Source organism: Anopheles nili, chromosome 3 (genome assembly GCF_943737925.1).
Source record: "Anopheles nili chromosome 3, idAnoNiliSN_F5_01, whole genome shotgun sequence".
NCBI lineage: Eukaryota > Metazoa > Arthropoda > Insecta > Diptera > Culicidae > Anopheles > Anopheles nili.
The window spans coordinates 61,524,101-61,546,830 of record NC_071292.1 but is presented as its reverse complement, the minus strand read 5'-3'; the positions used below and the strand labels follow the sequence as shown (position 1 = coordinate 61,546,830).

The window sequence follows — 22,730 nt, the reverse complement described above, 5'->3', positions numbered from 1 at the left end:
ATCTTATTCTTCCGAGGGAACCAAAAAGGCAACGGCATCGCATAACGACAACAGCCGACATTCGCTGATGATTGACACGTGACGAGACCGAGCGAACATCCGGTGGAATGCTCACACTTTGTTAGGATTAATCACCACCACCCACACCGTATCATCGTCCCAGGGGGAACAAACTTGGTCGATGTCGACTCACTTGCTACTCGCGCTACTGGAAGGATAATGCCTCCGCCTTCTTCTCGGAATATACGGGAAGCGATGTCTGCCAGCCGTGGTTCTTTTATGTACGGGTTATTCTTCCGCCGATGCGTTGGGATGGCGGTTTGGTTGAGGGATGCTTCATTACTTGCGATGCTACGGTTTGTGTGCTTGCGGCTGAGAGAAGAAAGAAAGCAAGCAAAGAAGAATGCATCAGTTAAGAGTGTCGCGGATTATGAAACGGGTGCGTTTTATGATGTCATTAATTCGCGAACGCGAAGCTGCCGCTCATTATCGACGTTGGTTGCATGAAGTATCACGCGTGCAGGGTTTAAAGAATCCCTCTTGATTCCCCAACGTTATTCAGTTTCCCGCTTGGCTGAATCTTAAATAACAAACCCACCCCCCCGGGGGGAAATCCAAATTACGTGATTAAAAATCATGTATAACACCACGGCATTGTATCGTTCCCTGATTTTCTCATCCAATCGGCAGGAAGCGTTCGTTTCGTGTTATTATTCGTACGCAAAGGCATTTATTAAAACAAGCCAAGGGAATTTTTCTTTCATTTCCCTCCGGACGCTGCCTTGCGGGATGCATCACCCTCACTTTCTGTCTTCATTTCACCACGCCACCTTTTTTCACACCCTCCCCCCTGGGGGTGGTTGTTGGCGCTTTTGTTCAAATATTCACCTCCGTTTCCGTTTCACTTCTCATGCGTAATCCTGCGCAACTTTCACTGATTTCCGAGGGAGTGTACCGCCGGCATGATGTAAGCTTCTTTACCAACTTCCATGGGAATATCTGCGCGTTTCTGTCTCGGCTTACGCGTGATAAGCACAACGAAACGACCCAGTGGCGAATGGAAACGCAGATAACACACCAGCGTGGAGGCAAATACAAACGATACCGACGAACAAACAATACAAACAACACACACACACACACACAAATCGGTGGTTTAGCAGCTATAGCGTGAGGCGGAATTTTACTAGCAATTTTCTTTCGTTAACACATAATCGAAACAAGCAGATTTTCCCGGTGCCTGGTCCCGGGTTTTTTTTCCCACCCCAACCGGTGCTAAAAACAGCCAGCTCTCTCCGGGTGTGAACGACGAAAGGAAAAACTCCCCGCAAGTGCGCTTGGAAATGCATCGGAAATGCACACCGAGGCGCCGCTTCCTAACGATCCTTTCAGATGGGGGTGGAGAGAGAGCGAAATAAAAAACCCCAAGCCAGCACAATAAAAGCCCAACAATGTGTCGGATTAGTGTGCTAACTGGCGGACGGAAAGTGATCTTGGGCGAGCCCGAAGCAAGTGAAACTAGCGGAAGAACATGAGCCAGAGAGTGAAAGAGAGACGGCTCCATTTATGCATTTTCCCATTCATGCACTTCCCATCACTTAAGCCACTTCAGGGAAGCTTCGCTGCTGAGCGCCCAGCCGTTTGTTGGCTCCCGGTCGTTGAAGCGTTTTATTGGCGAAAGGGAAACACTTACGGGCGCGTAGTTATTATTTGCACGGCGTTGCGTTGCGTGGCCGTGGATGGATGTTGTGTTGCCGTGGAGCTCAGCTTCATTTCTTACGGAAAAATCAACCATGAATGAAAATGAAGCCGACCAATAATAGTCATCGTAACGTGTTAACTAGCAGTGGTTGGTTTGTGGGTTTTTTTGTTTGTTGCTCCAAGTAGGCTGGCTTGCGGGCTTGTTAAGGAGGTTGCTGAAGGGTTGCTAGGTAACCCAAAACTACAGGGATTGGGAAGAAAACGAGCAACAAAAAAAAGTGCGAGAAAAAAAGCTCACATGCGCGAGGCCACTCGGACGGGCATCGTAAACAACCGACCGTTAGGTCCAATTCGAGCTAATGGATTAAATTGAGGCACTGATTCGGGCGGTACCGGTGCAAGGGTTTGGATCGCGTTGGTTGGGGGAAACAGGCACGATGTAAATTTACAACACGGTACTTCTGCGGGTGATTGTTTAATGCACGTATATTTCTCCCGCGTAAGATTGCCGCTGCTTTGCATCCTAAATAGCGTATGTGCATTTATTTATACGCAAACAAAAAAAGATGATAATTTCAGCAAAGCATCGTTACTGGGCCAAAGCACAACAACGTGTTTTAAAAATTCATTCTCATTAGCACCCCGCGCGTGTTGCAACATTTAATTTTTAGGCGATAAGTTTGCAATGGCCGCCGTTCCACATACGTCCACCGTGCGGTGATGGATGCGAATATTAAACGCCTTCATGCGGGACAGGCTAAAGTTGAAGAAACAAAAAAAAAAAACGTGGTCGTGGTCGCGCAACAAATTCGCCACCAGTTCCGGGCGAAAAACGATGCCAAACGATCGCGCGCCGCGAGAGTTTAAAGGGAGCCCCGGAAAAGCCAGCGGAGCGAGGAAAACTGGCGGCTGGTTTGTTGCGCCAAATAAATCCGGCGGTTGACTGCCCGTGGACACTTGGTCGCTTGGTGCGATGATAAATTAGCATTAGAGCTTTTTTCTGCGGCCTGGGGAGAGCGGCCAAGAACTTGTTGGATGTTATATGATTATATCCTCCCCGATCAAGTGGTTTTTGAACATCGCACACGAATCGAGCATTTGGGCGATGTGCATTTTTTTTCATCGAAAACAAAACAAAAAAGGGATGAGTTTTCAACTTCTTTTCTATATACATATATATGCCACAAACGATCGCGCATCCGCAGGGCAACGCGCCAAACCGTATCTGACACACCGTCGTAATTTCAGCTGACACAGCACCGGCATCCGTTTTCCGGATGCAGTTGGCGTAATTTAGATTTAATATTCCACAGTTTGAAGTTGGCAGGCGGCGGGAGTTTTCTTTCCGTTCCGCAACGGGAAATCCTGCGCCGGCCACCACGTCACTCCACGTCCGCGCGGTCTTCGGATGTGCAAAATTTTTATTTAATTGCAATCACCGAATCCGACCGGCACGGACGCTGCAAAAGTTGGCCCGTTGTCGAGAGCGTGCACGATCGTGTGTATGTGTGTGTGTGTGTGTGTGTGTGTGTGTGTGTGTGGATTATGGAGAAAGGGCGCCGATCCGCGTGCTCGAAAATGGCGCTAGATGATGGCACCCGGTGAAGGACATGCACGGTGAACGAACAATGCCACGTAGCAGCTTCCCGGCGGTGTGCGTTTCCCCATTTTTCAACTTTGGACAGAAGAAAAATGGCTAATTGAAATCCGACTGTGTGTGAGCCGTGTGCTGGTCGGGGGGCTTTATTTTTTTGTCGGCTGTGCGCCGGCAACCCGACATCCTATCCCACCCCTTGAGGAACTTGCGAAAACAATTCCATGTCATGCAAACGGAAGGCGTCCCGGTAAATCATCGCTGCCACGGGAGCTGCGTGACAGGCGCAAGGATGCAAGGCGAGGATGATGATGAAGAAATTATAATTAATTAAACTTTGAAACTCCGCAGAAGTCCGAAGCGGAGGTATCCTTTCGGTGGCTAATGAGAGCTACCGCGGCGACAAAGCCTCACATCAGCACAAGCTTGATCGTGGCAGATAATGAGTTGAAAGTGGCTGCAGGTTGAAGTCGTACTCAAAACACAACCAAAAAAAACACTTCAATTTGATTGGTTTTACTGCATTTAATCAATGTGCGAATGGTGAACGGAAACATGCTAGAAAAGCTCCACTTTTGGAAGCTCCGATTTTCACTCCGATCGTCGTACGATCGCGATCGTCCCTTTCGTGCTGGCTGCGTTAATTCTTGACTCGACTCAAGCTATTATCCCGTTGCTTTCCTGACCGTCTCCGCTTTTCTTTCCCAGAACTCTCAAAACCTCCCTTTTAATCTATCGCCCTCCAGGCCTAATCAAGACATTAAACCGTAGGGAAAGCGGATCCACCGTGAGCCCGAACATAATTGGCCAATTAATTGGGCCTTTACAAAACCGTCGCCTCTCCTCGCCGAACGCCTGGCAGATTGATGGGCCACACACTTAATTGACCGGCCGGCAGGCGTCTGCTGGAGTGAATCGCATAAAACGTGCGCGCGACCCAGATTGAACGCGGTCGTGCGTGATTTGTCTCGGGTGAGCTTTATTTTGTTTCATTCAAGCGTTTGTTGGTGTTTTTTTGACATCTTTACCGACTCCCGCGACGTCGGGATTTGTTTGAAAAAGCTCGATCGTCAAGATCGGAAAGCAACCTACGGGGTTCATGGTGGCGGTGAAGCTTCATCAACCGCGCTGTAAAAAGGTTCTCGTCTACACGGGAGCTAGCACGACGGGATATTTCATCAAACGCTCAAAATGAAAACATTGACGCGATGATGGTGGCGTCCGGGAGAACGCGTTGGCTTCGCGACAGCTTAATTGAGTTCATAGTTTAATCGAGCAAGTGAAACGTTTTGTGCACGACGCAGAGCAAGTTAACCACACAGAGCCCTTTTTCCCCCCATACGCGTATACCTGGCGTAAGCGCGCGCGAAACGCTAGCTGCCCGTTTTTCCCGATGACGACGACGTCGACGCCACACAACCCATTGCTTGAGGCGTGTTTGCGTATGAAATTCACCCCCGCGTTTGGGGCAGGGATCTCCACACACTCTTCTACCCCCTTTTCGGGTCTTAGATTCGCTATTTGTTCGTGTGCCTGGTATGGTATGGTTCCCTTTTTTTTGCCGCCACACACAAGCACACCCAGCTCGCTTCGAATCGCGCTCGTTTTATTGGGATCGCGCGCTGGTGCCGCGCCATCGTTCGATGGATCTTTTTTTTTCTTCTCCTGTGTGCTGCCTCGCCCGTCCTGAAACATGCTAGTTATTTTCTCCTCCTTCCTGCCACCCCCCAAAACAGGCGAAAAAGGTGGGTGGGTGGCATGACAATGTTAGTAAAACTTACGAACCCAAAACCCGCCACGTGCCACGAGGGTGGCTCTTCTTCTGCGCTACAAAACCCGGTACGCCATTCTCAGTGCGAAAGGATACTCGCACGTTGGGTCCATTTTTCGGTTTTGTTTTGTTTATGTCCCACCCCCCCAGTGAGCCCTCCGAAAAGGGGACATTTTTTCCCTCTTTTCGCCCATGCACGCGAGCTTTCCGAAAGGGCAATGTTTTATGCAGTTCGCGTACGGCCACAGGACCACGCACGAAACCGAACGTTTGCGCGTCGACCTGTGTGACCCACAGAAGGGGGGTGGCGAAAAGCGCACCCAAACCCCCCCACCATCACCACCACCCCCACTTGATCCCGTGCTGGGTAAAGCGCTTCTAAAAGTCATAACTAAAGTGACGGCCAACGAGCTGAAGTTGCTTTCTTCGCTGCGACAACGCGCCTCGCGCATCGGAAGTGGCTTACAATGGCAGAAGTGAGTCCATCACCCTTGGGACACCTCCACCTCCCCACGGGAGGGTCGCAACACCAAAATTGAATCCTTTACCACGCGCGCGCGGCCAGCACCGAACGGAGGTTTGGTACGGTTCAGGTATGGCACGCGATCGTGCAACTTTGATGGCTACATGTACCTGCGGCCACCCCGTGTTCGATGGGTGCCGTGTTTTATGGATTACATTTTTGTCGAGTGGGCGCGCCGGGGACGCGATTAAATGACATAAAGTGAAATAAAATCAATCCCCGTGGTTTCCGGGAAGCAACGGCAACCAGCAAGAGCCCATCCATCCGTGTGAAGCTAAGCTTTCGAGCAGCAAACTGCCATCGCTGTGGCGGGGGCGCCACGTTCGGACAACGCGATGTTGTTTTTTTTTGCTTTGTGCGACACAGTGAAGTATTCATCATGTTTGAATATTTAAATTTCGCGTGCCACAACACGGGTGCTTTTGCTGTTTGGTGCTGGGCAAAAAAAAACGGGAGTGCTCTCAAACGGCGGCAAACATCAAGCAGAGTCCATCGACGGCGTTTTTGAGAAGCAACTCCTGATAGAAAGTGTAGTGGCTGATGGGTGAAATGCCAGTTTAAGTTGGAGCCCTGAAAGCTATGTTGGCACGCCGTTTGAAGCATTTGATTCGGCCAGCAAATTGCACAACTCACAAGCAGTGAAACTACGACCATAAACAGGTGGGACGTATGGGGCGATGGCTGCTTCGATTGAAGCTGAGTATGAATAGAAGGGGCTCTTACCATCTGACCGCTTGACACATGACCATAAAAGTTCGAAATTGACTGAATAACGACTTCTAAATTCTCTGTGCGCTTTCCGTGCGTGCTTTCCGCACACCCACACCGAGAACGAAGTTTGAATGTATTACAAAGTCCTGTTTGGAAAATCACCGCCCCGTTCCCCATACCGGACAATACGGCGCTCGAGAAAAGGTTTCCGGACCCCGACCCTCGTTGCCCAAGATGATCAAAGGAAGCGGTGAAAAAGCTCCATCGAGACTAGCTCCGGGGGAACCCAATTAAAAACAGAGTTAACATTTTGGTGCCCTGCTCTCCCCTAACGTCCCCGGTGTAAATCAAGTGCCGTTTGATGTAAATGTTGGGATACAGGAGTTTTTTTTTGTGCATCATAATCCGGCTGCCACTTGAGTCCTTGCCTTGTTCACGGGCGAGCATTACATTCGAAACCGGAATGGTTGGGTTGGTGTATGTCCTGCCGACAGGACTGCAAGCCGGATCCCTACATGCCATCTGACACGCTTAAAGGTCCCATCGGTTATATTTCCGTTCGCCTCGTAGCCGTACACGGTGGAAAAGTTGTCGTCCATGGAGCTGGTGACCCACTTTCAGGGGTCCGTTGAGCTCGGGAAGTAGGCTCGGGTACCGTACATGCAGCCCAACACACCCAGTGTTGGCAGCTACATCAACATTGGCGCTGTGTTTGTCATGCATATGAATGATAGGTTTTGTGTGGAGGCGCTGTCGGAAGGATTTTGTTTGATGAACAGGCAATATAGAGTAAACGAGTCGAACGAGCGTTGGTGCTGTTTTCTTTTGTTTTGCTCCAGGAATGTTAACAAAGCGTTCGATCGTTGGAGCGCTTTACAGCTCATTCGATGTGAAATATTCTCTCATGCTTTCAATATGTTCATTAGAATGATTTTCCTTAAAAATATCCATTCAATACATTTAAAATTCCTTAGAAAACTGTTCAATTGCAAGCATCAAAGATCGGTAGCACTCTCTGAGAGAAATGTTTTCTAATGCTTTCAATATGTTCATTAGAATGATTTACCTTAAAAATATCCTTTCAATACATTTAAAATTCCTTAGAAAACTGTTCAAATGCAAGTGCAAAATGCAAGTATTAAAGATCAGTTCGTGACCTGTGAAATACGAACAAAGCGTCCAAAAAGCTTTCCGAAAAGGACGACATGTCCTTGCTGGCATATTTGCACAGTACCTGAATATTGGGCCACGGGTGTGCATAAATTCGATCCACCTAGCCACCACACCACCACCACCATCGTCACGTCCCCACAAACCCCAAAGGCTAACGCACGTGCATTTTAAGGACGGCATGGATTCCAACCCAGAGGTTCACAGGACGAGGTCTGAGCGATATTCGCTCGCAACCGGCACGAACACCGACCGACGGTTCGGTGTTTACATGTCGTACGTGCGAGGATTAGGAGTTCTGCGCGTAGCCGTAGTGTAGATTACAAATCCGCAGCCACTTTTCGGGACCCGGTGCGTTGGGAACGGACGAACTGGGAGGCTGGCTTTTGGGCACTGGCCGGTACGCTAAACCGTTTTTATGGGTCCCTCCCCCACCCCTAGTGGCGACAAAGTTGTGCCCTAAAGTGACACCGGGAGTACAACAGCAAGGACACGCCGTGTCGTCGTGTTGTTGTCAACCCGGATCGAACGGATCGGCATTTTTGCGGTCCGACTTTTAATTAGCTGCATTTGGGAAAACCTCCCTCAGAGGCAGGTAGAACATCCGCTCCCCCCGTCGGCAAGGGATTCGCTATCGATGCATGAAAGGCACGCACAGGCACACACAGCGCAAAAAGGGTACTGTTATCACAGCCGGTTCAATTGAATTTCCCAAAAACGGCCCGCCCGGGGGCATGTTGATGAGTTCATTAGAGGTTTGTCGAAGGAAGTTTCCCTTTTGGCGTTTCCACCCGGGTGGGGTTGCGGGCTACACACCTGGTGGAAAATGATTGGCCCGAGAAATCGGAATGGGACGACTAATAGGATATTTATTTTGTGTCATTACATGACAGTGCGTTAACGCAATATAGACACATCGTTAGGTGGCATAAAAGGGGTGGGCTTTTTAAAAGGGCGCGCTGGGTGGCACAATTTCCCAGAAGTTGTAAACAGCACAAGGCCGGGAAAGTGTTATCGACACCTTCCATCTTGTGGCGGGTTTATTGTCGCCTTACAACACACTGTACCAGATGCTGTAATTGATCAGATTATGCTCGCAAAAAGGCAAATACACCAAAAGGACAACGTCCACAGCTTTACTTTCATTTCTTTTTTTTTTGGTGTTTGTTCGCCCGGCCACTATCGTTCACCTCCCCCACTGGACCTGGCCGGAGGCGAAGTTCCTTTCCCTTTTCTCTCTCTCTCTTTCCAGTGCCGTAAAAGCTCTATCATGTTCTGACTTCATGCTGGATGGGCCACCCACACATATGACACACACACACACACACACACCCTGCCCGAGGAGGTGTAGCTGGGCGGAAAACGGCCTGCCAACCTGCCATTTTGCGCCCGCATTCGTATGGCGCTTTTCCCGGTTGGGCACGTCGCCGCCGTAGGTCACGATCTTCCGAGAAGTTCGACGGGCGGGTATCTGCCTGCGGATTGAGGGCGCCACATTCTTTGCACCAGACCGCACACACACACACACGTGTGTGTGGGAGGGTGGAGAAGGCGTAAATCGAGGAAACATGCGATTCAACGATACATTATCGCATACAAATTGCATGTTGCAATTGCTTTTAGTCCTGTTCGGTACACATACACACGCTCTCGAGCTCGAGGCACACACGCCCAGTAACGATATGGCAGCCCGGAACGTCCTGGGGGGCTGCTGCCTGGGCGCATAATGAAACACGTGGAAAGGATGAAGGAAAAAGGAGAGAGAGAGAGAGATGAATAAACACGAACCAGAACACACCAGAAGCACACAACCGCCACGTTGGCTTTTAGCTGTCCGGTGGGTGGAGAGCCACCTTCGAGTGGGACTAATGGGTGGTACCCGCCGTTTCTATTTGCTCATTTATGCTACATGATGATATCCTTCGCCGACTTACTGCTGCCAGCGCCGGCGTTGGCAAACGATGCGAGCAACACTTCACCCGGGCGGCCAGATTAGTTCCTGTGGGCTGGTACACGTGGGCGTTCTGGTCGGGCCCTTGGACCAAGCTTGCGAAATCTGGCCTGACCGGCCTGACTGTATCGGGGGAGGGATGGTTGGGATTCGGTCGACTGGTCGGTCGGTGTACCAGCAAAAACGAGCTAACGAAACGAAACGAAACGTACGGATGCGAGCGGACTGCGGCTTAAAATACGACCAACATCGTGTCTCCGCCGTGGCATTGGTAATTTAGCGCGTTTAAAGCGGCTTACGAGAGCAATGAAGGACGAAGGACGTGCTGCTAAGGCGATAAGGACCCGGGCGAAGGAGCCACGGTGTGTGGCTTTTAATGGCCGGTGCAAGTGCACTGTTTGCCGACTGTTCGCCGACTGACGTATGGACATTGTTTCGGGCGGTTAATTTTGAATGTTTGAGTTCTCGTTTTTTTCCTTCCTTCTCCTATTCCAGACCGCTCGCATATGGAAATTCTTTATGGATGCATCGTTTGGTGTCTCTTTCTCTCTCTCTCTCTCTCTCTCTCGATGGAGAACGTTTCGTTCGGTTGCGACGTGTTTTTCGAATCCAACGTTCACAGTAATGGTCGACAGATAGGTGCCTGGGGGAGAGCTTTTGTTTGCGTTCTTAAGCTCATTCACCCGTGTTTGCTCGAGCCAGAGATTATATGGGAGAAGCGACACGTTGCTAGTGGTGGTGGTGTTTTTTTTTCTACCAGAATAATGACCTCAAGTAGTGCTACAGTTAATGAAGCTTTTTTGATTCGCATTAAAACAAGAAGTAAGTTCGTGTTTCTTTGACAGAAGTGGTCATCCGATCTTTTCTCCCAGCTGTCATGCTTGACGAACGTTATCCAATCTAGTAGGCATGTGAATTGGCTTCAATTACAGCCGGCCGGCCAGGCTAAAACAAAGACATTTCAAATATTTCCACTGTCAAATTTCAACCGTTAGCGGTTCAATGGAGCTGCAAAAAACCTTCCACCTAATGTGCAGGAATTTTCGACGACTTCGTCGTTCAACACATCGCGGCGGTGTGGATTTGGTATGCTTCTGGAATGCATGTAATATTTTTTTGTGAAACACCTCTTCTCTTCCTTTTGTTTTCGTAAAGCATCCGACGCGGGTGGGGTTTTTCTAATTCTCCATCCTTACCCACAACCGAGAACGTTTGTGCCACAGCCCGGTGGGGGTGTGAGGAAAATGTTTTCCTTTTACACCGATCGTTCGCTTCACCCCAATCTCTCGAGCGCTGTTGTGCCGGAGTTGCTCGGTGTGGCGCCACTTAAAGATTGTTTTTTCCCCTTTTTTCGAGCCACGACCGTACCATCCAGTACTTCCGCTACTGCTGCTGCTGCCGTTGCTGCTTAAGAATTCCGATGATATCGTACCGGTGTATCTTCTTTTATCCGCCTGCTCGCCCTGCCACCCGAGCGATGGTAGGCGAGAGCTTTTTCGCGCGCGCATGCTAGCGGTTGTTGCTCCTTCCGGTGCGCCGCTCGGCGTAATTATTATTTGCGGGGAAAAACGGAAAACCGAGCGCGCTCGCAGAGAACCGGGGTGCGATTTCCTCCGTTTAGACCTCGGGTAGACCCCGGGTGGTGGTGGTTGTAGGCGCGACGCAAACCGGTAAATCAATTCGCCCAAAACCAAATAAACACCAACGATGATGAAGTAATTGGATCCGGGCCCCGGGTACTGGCGCGCGCGCGTTTTCTTGGGAAGCGACCAGTGGAAACTCCCGGGAAAGGAAACCCACGGAGCATGGGCCGCGGGGTGTTGTTTTCGGTGAACTTTTCTTTGTCTTTGCGAACCTTATGCTGCGCTTCCCTGCGGTGGTGCCCAAAAAAGGGCCACCCCGGCCTGGGATTATACGCGCCAAGCCGGATGGGCGCCAAAATGTCCCTCGCGTAATAAGTCTTTTCTCCGGCAGCTCGGAAAATGAATGCTTAATGAGCTGGGCAGCACGTGGCAGGACAGGGCCGGGCCGTGGTCGAAATATGGATCCCGGGAGTGAAAATTCACCGCTCCCGCTATCCCGAGGGTGTGGGTGTCAAAACAATCTAAAATGTAAATTAACTCACTCCCCATAATTTCGTCGCTGGACAGTCTGCCGACTGGCAGTTGGCAGCGCGCGCTCTCGGGGGCTCCCAAGGAAGCTAGTTTTTCTCACCCTTCCGGGGGTAGAATTGGGTGCCGAAACGCAACGGAAAGCCCCACGCCAACTATCGCAATGGGCGAGGGTGTTCATTTTCTTTTTTTTTTTGGCAGCGACGTTTATCAACATCATCACCGGTGGTAAATGGCTTGGGCTTAATCATCCTTTCACCGGCGGCTTGAACCCGCACGGCTGGCTTACCCTTTGGCTCTTGTGTTAAATTTTACGATTCTTTCTCTTTCGCCATCCCTGTGTCTGTGGAGGAGCTGTTGTTTGTGGATGGCGTACAGCCGCATCGTTATGCTTTCTTCGAGTTGTGACACAAATTATGTTTCGCAAGCGAGTTACGATCGCGCAATAATTCGTACCTTTTGTATCCCAACCTACGCCTGCTTGGCCTACTAGATTAGTGGCGAATTTTGACAGGTGTGAGTTGAGCTGCCCTGCTGCCCAGTGCGAAATGGTAGGATTATTTCGTGATTTACAACGACCGTTATCACACGAGTGACATCAACGCAGACTTCCGCCCGGGGTGTCATTGTTTGGTGGTGAGATTCACCCACACCATAGCCGGGTGGGAACTTGTGTGGTCATTGCGCAGTGCCATCGAAATCTTTACCAACCCCCAGAGGGTACACTGAGCTTATCTTATCGGTGTGTGAAAGACGAGCTTGTGAAAGGAGGGTTGAAAATGATTTTTTTTTCAACCCTCCTCCATTGCCACGCTAACGGGTGACTGTCAACGCACGTCGTGTGTGTGTGTTGCGCAGCGTGTAGCGGTGCATGGTGTGGAACTTAATTAAAAGACACTTTTCGGTTGGGCTACTTTCCGCAGGTGCCAATGATTGGGCGGCCGTTTGGCGACCCGCTGGCGCCAGGGTGGATGACGAATGACGGGAAAATAGCGGTCTATTTCATCGAGCCCTCATCACCAGCGAGCGGGAAAGTCAGTCAAGGAGATCGCCAGCGATCGCCACCTCAAGGGCTCTACACCCCATCCCAGTGGGTCTGTTCTCGATCGAACGGCGTCGAACTGGCGAACGCTATACTTTTGCGTATGGGGCTGTGTTTCGTGCCTTCTGCTTTTGCCCCACCGTTTTGCCATCTCACGCTGCCCGCTCGCCACCCGATCCCGATTCGAAACGGAGCTGAGTATACGGGTATGGCATTAGGTATGCGACTTTTATGCCACCATTGTTGCCGTTTACCGGCCGATTGGCCCTGGCAGTTTGGGGGCTGGCTATCGGGAAGCCAGCTGGAGAATGGCTTAATTTACGAAAGCCACTTTTCGTTTACATTTCTGGGGCTAGCGCACTTTAAAGCACGGAGCCCCCACGGTGGAGTGATTTATACTCCGTGGTGCTTCGGTTTTTTTTGGTGTCTGAGTCAATTTCGGCGGGAGTAAAATTTCATTAACCCAGTTATGGGCGGGTTGGGAAGCCCGGGGCCCGATTCCACCGTTTCGCGCACATAAAGATGCCGAGTTGTTGTTGTTGTGGCCGCACCGGTGTCTAACGTGCTAGCCGTGAGGGCCACCGATCGGTGTGAGGAGGTTTTTCCAACCCCTAAACGACCGTGCGAGCCCACTGATCATTTCGGGGAGGCTAGTTACTTGTGCTTTTTTTTGTGCTTTCCTCCATGCATTGGGCGCAATTCTTTTGGGTCCACCCATTTCTGCGGGCTCGTTTGGGTGGGTTTGGCTGAGAAGGTCTGATTTTATTTTAACCGCCTCGCTTGTCCCACCTAACGGCTGTGAGAATGATGGAGAGCCGTGCATCAATCACAAACCGTGGTGTGAACTCTCGCAAATATGAATAGATCTGCAAGCGACAATGTTTTAACGGGTCATTAATTTGGCTTTAATGAAATGGAAATTAGTGTTTGTTTGGTAATCACGATGGATGTTTGTCGCTTGATAAGGCGCATTTGTACGGAGGTGGCCTGGAACGGATTATCCAACGAGTGAAACCTGTTTTCGCTCATTAAAGCGGGTTTAGTGCATTTTTTTACTCTCACACACACACCAAAATGCAACGAGCCAAACTGAGAGCTGTTGTTATGATAGGGCGTGGTGTGGAGAATAGGACACTTCTCTTCACACCAAACGGCGTAGGATTAAATCAGTTAACTGGCTTCCGTGATATAACAACGGACATCATTATCCACAAGTTAGCATAGATAGATGTTGCACGAAGCTTTGAATCGAAGAAGAAAAAAAAACATTTCTCACGCCGTGCGCCAAAATATGTAGGTCAATGGGAGAATAAAATAATCGCCACGAAATGCTCCACGAAAATTGATGGCTATAAAATTGCGACCCTCTAATTCTGCCGCCATAATAAAGCCATCAAACGCAAGAACAGAATACGCCTCATTCCCAGCTCAAGCGTGGCGGTTGTGACATTTTTGGGGCCACGGTTTTAATAAACGATCGCCAGCGAAACCGGCATTTCCGATACTCGATTTTGTTGAAGGCCACTCCGTTTGGTTAGGTCACGTTGCATCACGATTTGTTTTCGATGGTTTTTCATCGTCACCGGTGGTGACAAAAGATCGAACGGATTGTGGTTTACCTTGAGACGATCGTGCTGTTTGGTCGCTTCTACGACGCACCCACGATGCACCTTGGAGGTGTGACAGACAGACGCTATTTAACACACAAAACCAAACAGGTATTTTGTTCGGCGGCCTTCACGGGTGCTACAGCGGCAGGAAGGAATTCAAGAGCTTCAGCACAGGAAAGCGTTAAATCTGATTTCGAGCCAAAATCACGCATTTTGAGCGCAGCTAATGAAATAATTGTAAACAAACATCAAGCAGCTCAGAAAGGTCAAACAGTCAGTCAATTTGACAGCACAGAAGCAACAAAAATCGCCACGCTTGCTTGGATGGTTTAAAACGAAACCGTTACTCCGCTCGATGTGAATTGTGTTTCCCAATCCTTTTCCCAATATTATGACACTCCACGATAGATGGACCGAAAACTTCCTCCCTGTTGCACGTTGACCGAGCTAATGCCCACGTTTTACCCTCATTTTTGTGCCTTGCATCCGATCCGATGTGGATGCCCTTTGGCGGGTTTCAAAAATGTTCCCAATTTCCCGGGCAACGTTCGTTACGTTACCAGGATCGTTTGGCGCACTGCCACGATTTGCGGTTCCCGATTGTCTCCGCCGTTTCGGTCCGCGCTGTGCGGCACAGGTTTTATCTGATGGCCGGGTGTTGTGGCCGATCGGGATTGGTGGTGGTGAAAATTGTAATTCCATCCTAGCCTGTTTTAGGCGCCCAGCTAGCGCACGTTCAACGAGAACGAAGCGAGCTTCGGTTGGGGCTAAAATTCAAATGCCCATATCGCGCCGCGGTAAACCACGCTGCAAAAAGGGCAACCTATCATATCATGGATGGAAACCCGGCGGGAAAAGAGCGACGTTTATTGGTTCGCTTTGTAACGATGTTAATTTTTACCACACGCTTCTGATGGCGCGCTTCACACCACGGAACACGGGCACAATTGACGACTGGGGGGCGATTGCGGGAGCACGTTTTTTGGGCTCTTCCATCGATACGTCAGGCGTATAAATTACTGCGGTGTGCGGCTACTAAAAACCCGATAGATACGCTTTTATGAGGTGCGCCCTGATGGAGCGAGCGTGGGCGAGCGATCCATTCTGCGCCCGTCGCATCTTAATTGCCTGCAATTTTCACCCGACCTGCATCAGCGAGAGCCGAACCGGATTTTAAAGGATGAACCCGCGGGGCAAGGGATTTTTTTTATGCTGCCAGAGAATGTCAAACATCAATTACGGGGATCCGTTGTGGCATTTCGAACGCTCGAGCTCGATTAATCCGTGTGGGCGAAGCGCTTTTGTTTTTAGAGGGTTGCAAAAGCGAACTGTTTGCAACGAAAAGTGAGCCCAAACCGAAGCCACCGAAGCGCGTATGAAGAACGAGCAAAGGAGTCGACCGGGGACGTGGACGTTTGAGTGAAAAGTGAAAGCCCACAGAACGTTGATCGTGTGATTCGCCACACCAAAACGGAACACGGAACAAAGGCAAACCATTTGCACGCCATCCTGCGTCCTGCAGCCACAAGTTTGGGAGCGGGAAGGTTTTCGTCCGGATGCCGAACCCAAATCGAGTTTGAATGTTCACACTCGGTGTCCCTGGAACACAAGGACGCAGGGACCAAGAAATCTCTCCTAGATCCTAGGTGGTTTGTTTCCACAAACAGCTCAAGAACGTAAACCCGATCGAAATTGAATGAACCACAACAATCGTAGGATCCCCAGGAGCGGATCGGGAAGCAAACCCGGACGTCTTCAATGCGGTTGTTAAAAGCGGAAAATCCAAGAAGAACTAAAGGAGAGATAGTACTGCTTGCGGATGCAGTCGATGGTGCATACATGAGGACAGGCAAGCGCCCGATGCTAATAGTTTTAGGTCAAAAGAATGCTCTTTTATCTGGGCCTGCCAGCTATATACAAGCCGCTTCCGTGAATAGTGCTCCAAGTGTCCTTTTTTTTCAAATGGTACTTTTTTTTCTCTGTCCCTGCGCCCGTTCCTGGCTCATTTCCATGACGTACCGATAGTTCCGTTGTGGCGTTCCTACCATTGTGGAACCGTTCACTCTTTCTCTCGGTACCGGTTTGCCGAACGGAAGGATCCCTCTTTCATCCATCATAATCCACCTAGCTCGGAAAAAAGGGAGCTGCTTTCTATTTGGGAGAGATGGCTCTGCCCCCAGTTCGTCCTTTGAAACGTTCTCGCGTAATGCGGCCGCACAGGAACGGGAAGTTGGGTTAATTTGAATTCGGAATTCCGTTGACAAGCCAAATAAGTAGGGAACGCTGTGGCTTTACTTTTATCTTCGAAAGATGGAGGTTTTTCACCGGGGGTGGATTTTTTTTATCACTCTTCCTTTTATGTTCCTCCGTTGCTGCTTTCTTTTTTTTCATTAGCCTCTTTGCGGTGAGCCACCCGGACTCTGACTTCCCGGCAAGACTTCCACGCATGGTTTGCCTTTATTCGCTTTTTGGTGCGTTCTTTTCCCATTTGTTGTCGTATGTGACTCGAGAAAGGACTCGGGCGTTTTCCACCCCCCATTTTGAGCCCTCAACGAAAATGGGAGGAAAAAAGGCAAACCGGGGCGTTTGCAGCGACGCATTTGAGATTCGCCCTCCCCCCTGGTTGAGGCCGAAAGGATACTTGAATTATGGGTCCAACCAATGGGCCACCGACGGAACCAAACAGGATTATGGAGTCAGCCCCGAAATGTGCAGAGAGCGCGGACTGATTTTAAATCGCCAGTGATAAGCGAACAAGCGTGGAAGCGCTGCAGTTCACGGGTTTAGCCGGCGAATTTGGCGTCGGTGGTGAAAGCACGCTAGAGATACGCCTTCGTGTGGGTGTGCTCAGCTCCAGGACATGATTTATAGCCCTAGTCAATGCAAGACCCTACAGCTCGCGCCAAGGATAGTGTAGTGTGCGAAGTGATTGCGAGACCTTTAAGCTTTAAGCGGGGCGTGATTGGATTGCCATTGGGGTTGGACTTCAAAGAGGTAATTCGAGTTGATTTCAGTTGGTCAGTTTGTGTTCCCGCAAAAGGAAAAGTAATGCATTTTTGGGAAATTTTAATACCAAAAGCCAAAGATTAAATCCGGTAATGAATAGCGAAAAGGCAAAGTGCACTATTTCCTTGAATAAATTGCAATTGATGGGGATTTTTTGACACACATTTCAGCATCTTAAAAGCATCTCCCGGCGGGGGTCTCTGTTGCTCCATAAATTCCACCAAGTCGTGCATCCATCTCTGGACGTGCGAACCCGCTTTTTCCCGATGCCATTTCAACGGTTGGTGCGAAAATCAATCGCTGCACCGCGTGACCTACTACTGTCCAAAGTGGCATTCCGGCCAGTCTTATCCGCTAAGCCCTTTTTTGGTAACTTGCCCCTTCCCGACACAACTGGGATCGTTCTGCTGGAAGAAAACCGGTCCGCGAGTCTCAAGAGATCGCTCTATCTCTCTCTCTCTCTCACTCTCTCTCGTTCTCACACTCACCAGAAAGTGAGAAATATGGCTCACGAAGCCGACGGTGATGGTGAGAAACAAATCAGGATGAGTCATCCGGTACATGCGCACCGTCTTCCCACGAAAAAGCCTTCCACGAGCCTTCCCGGATCGGATGGAATTGTAAATCCGCAAACCCATAAACTTTCATCACACCCGCTCGGACGCGCTTCTGGACCACACGCTCGAAGGCCACGTTCGGCCATCTCGGCAGCAGGTATCGGGGTAATGGTTAGATTGTCCGCCCGCGCGCCCATGTCGGCAGTTGTGACGTGACGCTGGGAATGCAAATGGCCTGCTTGCGATGCGCGATGCACACTTACCGTTCCTGCTACGGTGGCGGCGTTTTCCGTGGCCCGTTTGGCCAACGTACTTTGCTGCGGTTGGGTGTTGCGGTCGGTTGCTGCTGCTGCTGCTGCTGCTGCACTTGAAGACGCCAGGCGCATTTTCGCCAGGCCCCCGATCTTGACCACCTCCGCTGCTGGCCACTGTCTACGGAACTACGGGGCACTGATTTTCCGCGCCGATGCTCTTACGCTACACTTTTCCTTTTTCGCCACCGCCAGTGCCACTGTTTGCCAGCCAGATTAGTGTGAGCGATATTCTACCGTAGACACTACGGGGCGGCCAAAAACTTTTTCTTTCCGATGTGCTTTTTCTTTTCTTCTCTCTGTTTCACGCTAACTCTCACTCACTCCTTCACAATGCTGCCGTTTCACTCGCCTGCACGGGGAAGTCAGAAGAACTGGAAGATGGAAAACTGGTCCACGTTAATTAAATCGAACGAATTCCAGCCCCGACCACAGGCTCATGCCTCCCCCCAGGCGCACATACACAAACACACTACGTTGCGGGCGGATTATTACTCCCGGTTTTTTTTTTGTTCCTTGGTGCACACAACGCTTTTCCTGCGGCAGCGGAATCCTGCCACACTGCACAAGGCAGCCTCTTTTCGGGGGAATTTGGTGCCTCTGTTTTTTTTTGCTCTCCTCCTTTGTGCTTCTCTATTTTTAGCCTTCTTTTACTCTTCGGTTTTGGTCCGGCTTGCTGCTGCTGCTGCAGTTCACTTCACTTGCACCGGGAGCATCCTCTGGCGCGCAATCTCACCCACCGTAGCTTTGTTTTCCACCACCACCGAACGAAAAATAATTACAGCAGACCGGTGGATGTTCTTTTTCACGCACCGATCGCACTGATCTGCCGGTTCGTTCTTCCTGCGCGTACATCAATGATGTAATTATTTCGACTCCCACCTCCCACCGGATTGCCCATAATTGCCGGCCCTGGGGAGGGGCATTACCGTTTCCGGTTCTTCCTGGTTTTTTCTTTTCTTCTTCTCTTCACACCGTGGCCCGAATTTGGGAGCAGCACGCGGGAGCGTCGGTGTATGTGCACGCCGCCGGTAATCAAAACTTCTCCTTGGGCAACAAATGGCTCATGTGGATTTGGGAAGGTGCTTCTTGGGGCCGGGAAGACATGCCGGCTGCTTTCATGCTTAATGAAGTTTGAACACAGTTCGTTCTTGGGGCGCGAAGAAGGAACAAAAATATAATGAACTTAAAACTATACCTTCTACCGTGGGTTGAGCTACCGGTTTGTGCGCCCTTACGACTCGGTGGTGCTTCTGTTATTGTTTTTAATTGATAACTAAAAGTGCTGGCTGGGTGGAAAAATTCCCTCGTACCAAGAAACTAGGGCATGGTTGGGGTGCACGGTTCACCATACGTGGAAGTGTTCTTAACACGTGCACCGTGGTGTATGGAAGCTCACCTGTGCTTGTGCTTTGAAATGTTTTTTTACTTATTTTTTTTCCATAGCTCAAGTCACCTGCAGTGTCTACGTCATGCTGTGAGAGCTGATGAAATAAAAAAAAGCCACATAAACCCAAGTCGATCGTTATCTCTTGGAGCGCCCGCCCACGACCACAAATTCCGGGTACGGAACGGGCTGGCGCGCAGAACACACCGTGAAGGTTGGCAAAATCACTAACACCATGCAAGCCAGGGGGGCCCAGGTAGCACACTTTGCCGAACGGATTGGCTTCTTCCTTTCACGCGCATGTGCGCATGTGATGAAGGCTACAGAATGCCTTCAAGATCGCGTTCTGATCGTCATCAGCCGACGCGAGCGTTGCAATTATTATTCATTCACACCTGTCCTTCTCTGCTGGTTGCAGCAGCAAAGCTGCACTTAAAATTAGATGCAAAAGGCTCTGTAAACAATTACCCCCGGGCACATGTCGGGAGCCATTTTGGAGCGAGCGTTCGCCCATACAACAAACCAGCGGGGGGTTCCCAATCTTGGCTGAAAATGGCGAGGTGACGCTGCGCACAGAAACAGCTGCTGGGCGAATTATGCTCTCGCAAAAACCTTTACACTCTATCGCTGGCCTAGATCAGCACCCAGTGCATATGGTAATTTAATTGTGATGCTTTATTTTTTGTTTTCGTTTGCCCCATTGTCACCCTTCAATAGTTGTTTTCCCCTCGGGTGGCCGGTTTCTAACGGCATTCAACGCGTTTAATTTATTGTGTGCTAATTGTGATGCTGTGTTTTCTTTTTCTTTTTGTCACGTCATCCCGAGTTTTAATTTAGCTCGTATCACACACTGTTGCAACCCGGGGCCCTCCCATTTGATGGCAAATTCCGGCGTTTCGTTCGTTTCGCGGCACGAGGTAGCGTTTTGTACTTTGCGTACACTTGCGTGTTTGCGCGATTCGTCATCGCAGTAGAGGTAGAATAAAAAAACCACACACACGCGCGCCCGCGGGTCGAGTTGGGAATGCGAAAGACAGATTTGCATGCGCGTGGATTGTGCACCATAAAATCGAGAGTTAGAAACCAGAGGAACAACAAAACTAAAACACACACACCCCGAATGCAGCGTTGTGGTCGCGCGTAGAAACGCACCAAGCGCGATCACGTTGTGGCGTACGCGCGTACGTGGCTTGCGTTGTGCGCAGCCCGTTGGACACTTGGAAACTGGCGTGGATGGTCCGGTGGCGTAGGGTTGAGAGCGCAGAACGCCAGCACCCAGGAGAGTGTTGAGTCGGGAACGCACCTAGCGGTAATTTTGCGTCGACCGGTTTAAGCTAGCGACGATGGGTGGGCGGGTGGGAGAAGAAGAGTAGAGGGAGAACCACACGGGAACCTCGGAGAGCCCAGCAAACAGGTGGGAGCACATGAATGGCGTGTGAGCGAGAGGGACTGAGCACGATCGAAAGAGAGGGAGACCAAAAGCACGACAGTGGGAGAACGAGAGAGAGAGAGCGCAAGGTGCTTCAAAAACATGACGTCACCGCTTGGTAGGGGTTGAAGCCACCCTTGTTGTGAGGGTTGGCCTGAAAGTGTCTGGTTTGTGGCAAGCTTTACATTGTGTTTTATATATTTGAAAAGCTTTCGAGGGATGGCTGAATATCATGGCATGCTACGCATGTAATTTGACAACTGCTCGCGGTTGTTTGACAACTATTCAGAGCAACAAACAGCTAAATTTGACATTACAACCCACGATAAATAACGAGTCCGCATGGTTCGGGTAGAATTACTACCGGCTAGCCACGTCGTGAGTGAGTGAAATTAATGTAAACGCTTACGACATGCTTCCAGCAGCAAAACCGTACATCATAGCATCGTGGAGAAAAGCAAGCCAATGATCGTGCCGGGTTTTATCGCACTAATTTATCCACGACCCGGCCCCGCAGGGCGGATTCGAAGGGCTTGAAAACAATGGCAAAAATCTTAAAAGCATAAGCAGCATGCACAAGAAATATTGGTCCACTTGGGTATTCCTGCAACGTTCGCTGACGGTGCAGATCGAGTGGTTTCGCTAGCCGCAATTTGTAAGGATTGTGCCATGGAAAATCCTTCCTCCCGTTCGTTCGGTTGTCGTGACGTTGTTTGGGATTGCTCCAAAATGCGTCCCTCTTGATGCGGTGGGGGTGGAGCTTTTTGTTTGAATGATAACGCTTTCAGTGTGTTGTCTTGGGGTCATTTAGGGACGATGGAAACGAGCACAGTGCGTCCGGCGTTGTGTTGTTGTGCGGAGAATGACGACTACCAGGACGACTGCCAGGACGACTACCAGGACAGATGGCTTCTATTGACAAACTTTTTCGCTTTCCGTGCCAGTTGACTGACCGGCAATGTGCCAACCTCCGGCAGATTCTCGAATAAGCAACAGAACGTGTTGGGTGAAAGCAAGCAAGAAAAAAATACATAAATGAAAGACCCCGGTCCTAGGCCTCAAATGGTGCAAGAAGAGGAGCCATCCTTTTGTTCGCCGTTCGCATCCGTTTGCGAAACTTACTCGTTAACGAAGTTCTTTTCCCTTTTCTGTCTGCTATCGCTTCCGTACGCTGGGTGCAGATTTTCCACCATTCGTTACCACCATTCGCCAGCAGCGAACCAGGGAGCTGTTGCCGCTCGAAGCCTGTTTAATTTACCAATTGGCTGGGGCCCTTAATGTCCGAAGAAACGGTCTCACAAAGCGTTGCAGCACAACAGCAGATGGAGCTGATTTTTTTCTCCCGCCTTGGCCGTAGATGCAACTAACACTTTATCACTTCACGTTCGTTTCGGTAGCAGCACGAGCTGTGAGAAGGCGTTTTGCGTGCGCCAGTCAGCCGAGGGGGCCTCAAATTAGGAGGCAAATGGGTGGAATGCGTTGGAATGCCGGGTGGAATTGTAATGGCCATTCCTGGCCATTGAAGCGGGAAACGAAGCGAAGAGAAGAAAAACGTCTGCTTGTGGGGCGAGGGTCGTAGAGGCGGAAAATGCACCGCCCAAGCTGGAAGGATTGATGATGGACCTCCAGTGAAGCATGTCCTCCGTCTGCGGTTGATGAATCTTTACCGGGAAAGATTAATTATTCGCGACTGGAGTAAAGTATTTCGGCGGTGGGGTGATGAGGCTAGACGAATGGCTAGACGCGACCCTGCCATAAGGAGCTACGTAAGCGCAAATAAAATAGCAAATGTGGAGCAGGATGCATTTGACGAAAACGTCTGGAAGGGAATTTTGATGTGAATTCCTGCTGGATTC

At 50.1% G+C, this 22,730-nt stretch overlaps 1 long non-coding RNA gene across 1 annotated transcript; it reads right to left on the bottom strand.

The window, feature by feature from the left end:
- Positions 1-240: 240 nt before the first annotated feature.
- Positions 241-20,662, bottom strand: LOC128726995 (uncharacterized). Its single transcript, XR_008410833.1, has 3 exons — positions 20,561-20,662; positions 18,011-18,432; positions 241-372 (listed from the first exon to the last, which is right to left on the bottom strand). It is a non-coding gene; the product is annotated as an uncharacterized LOC128726995 (long non-coding RNA).
- Positions 20,663-22,730: the final 2,068 nt, after the last annotated feature.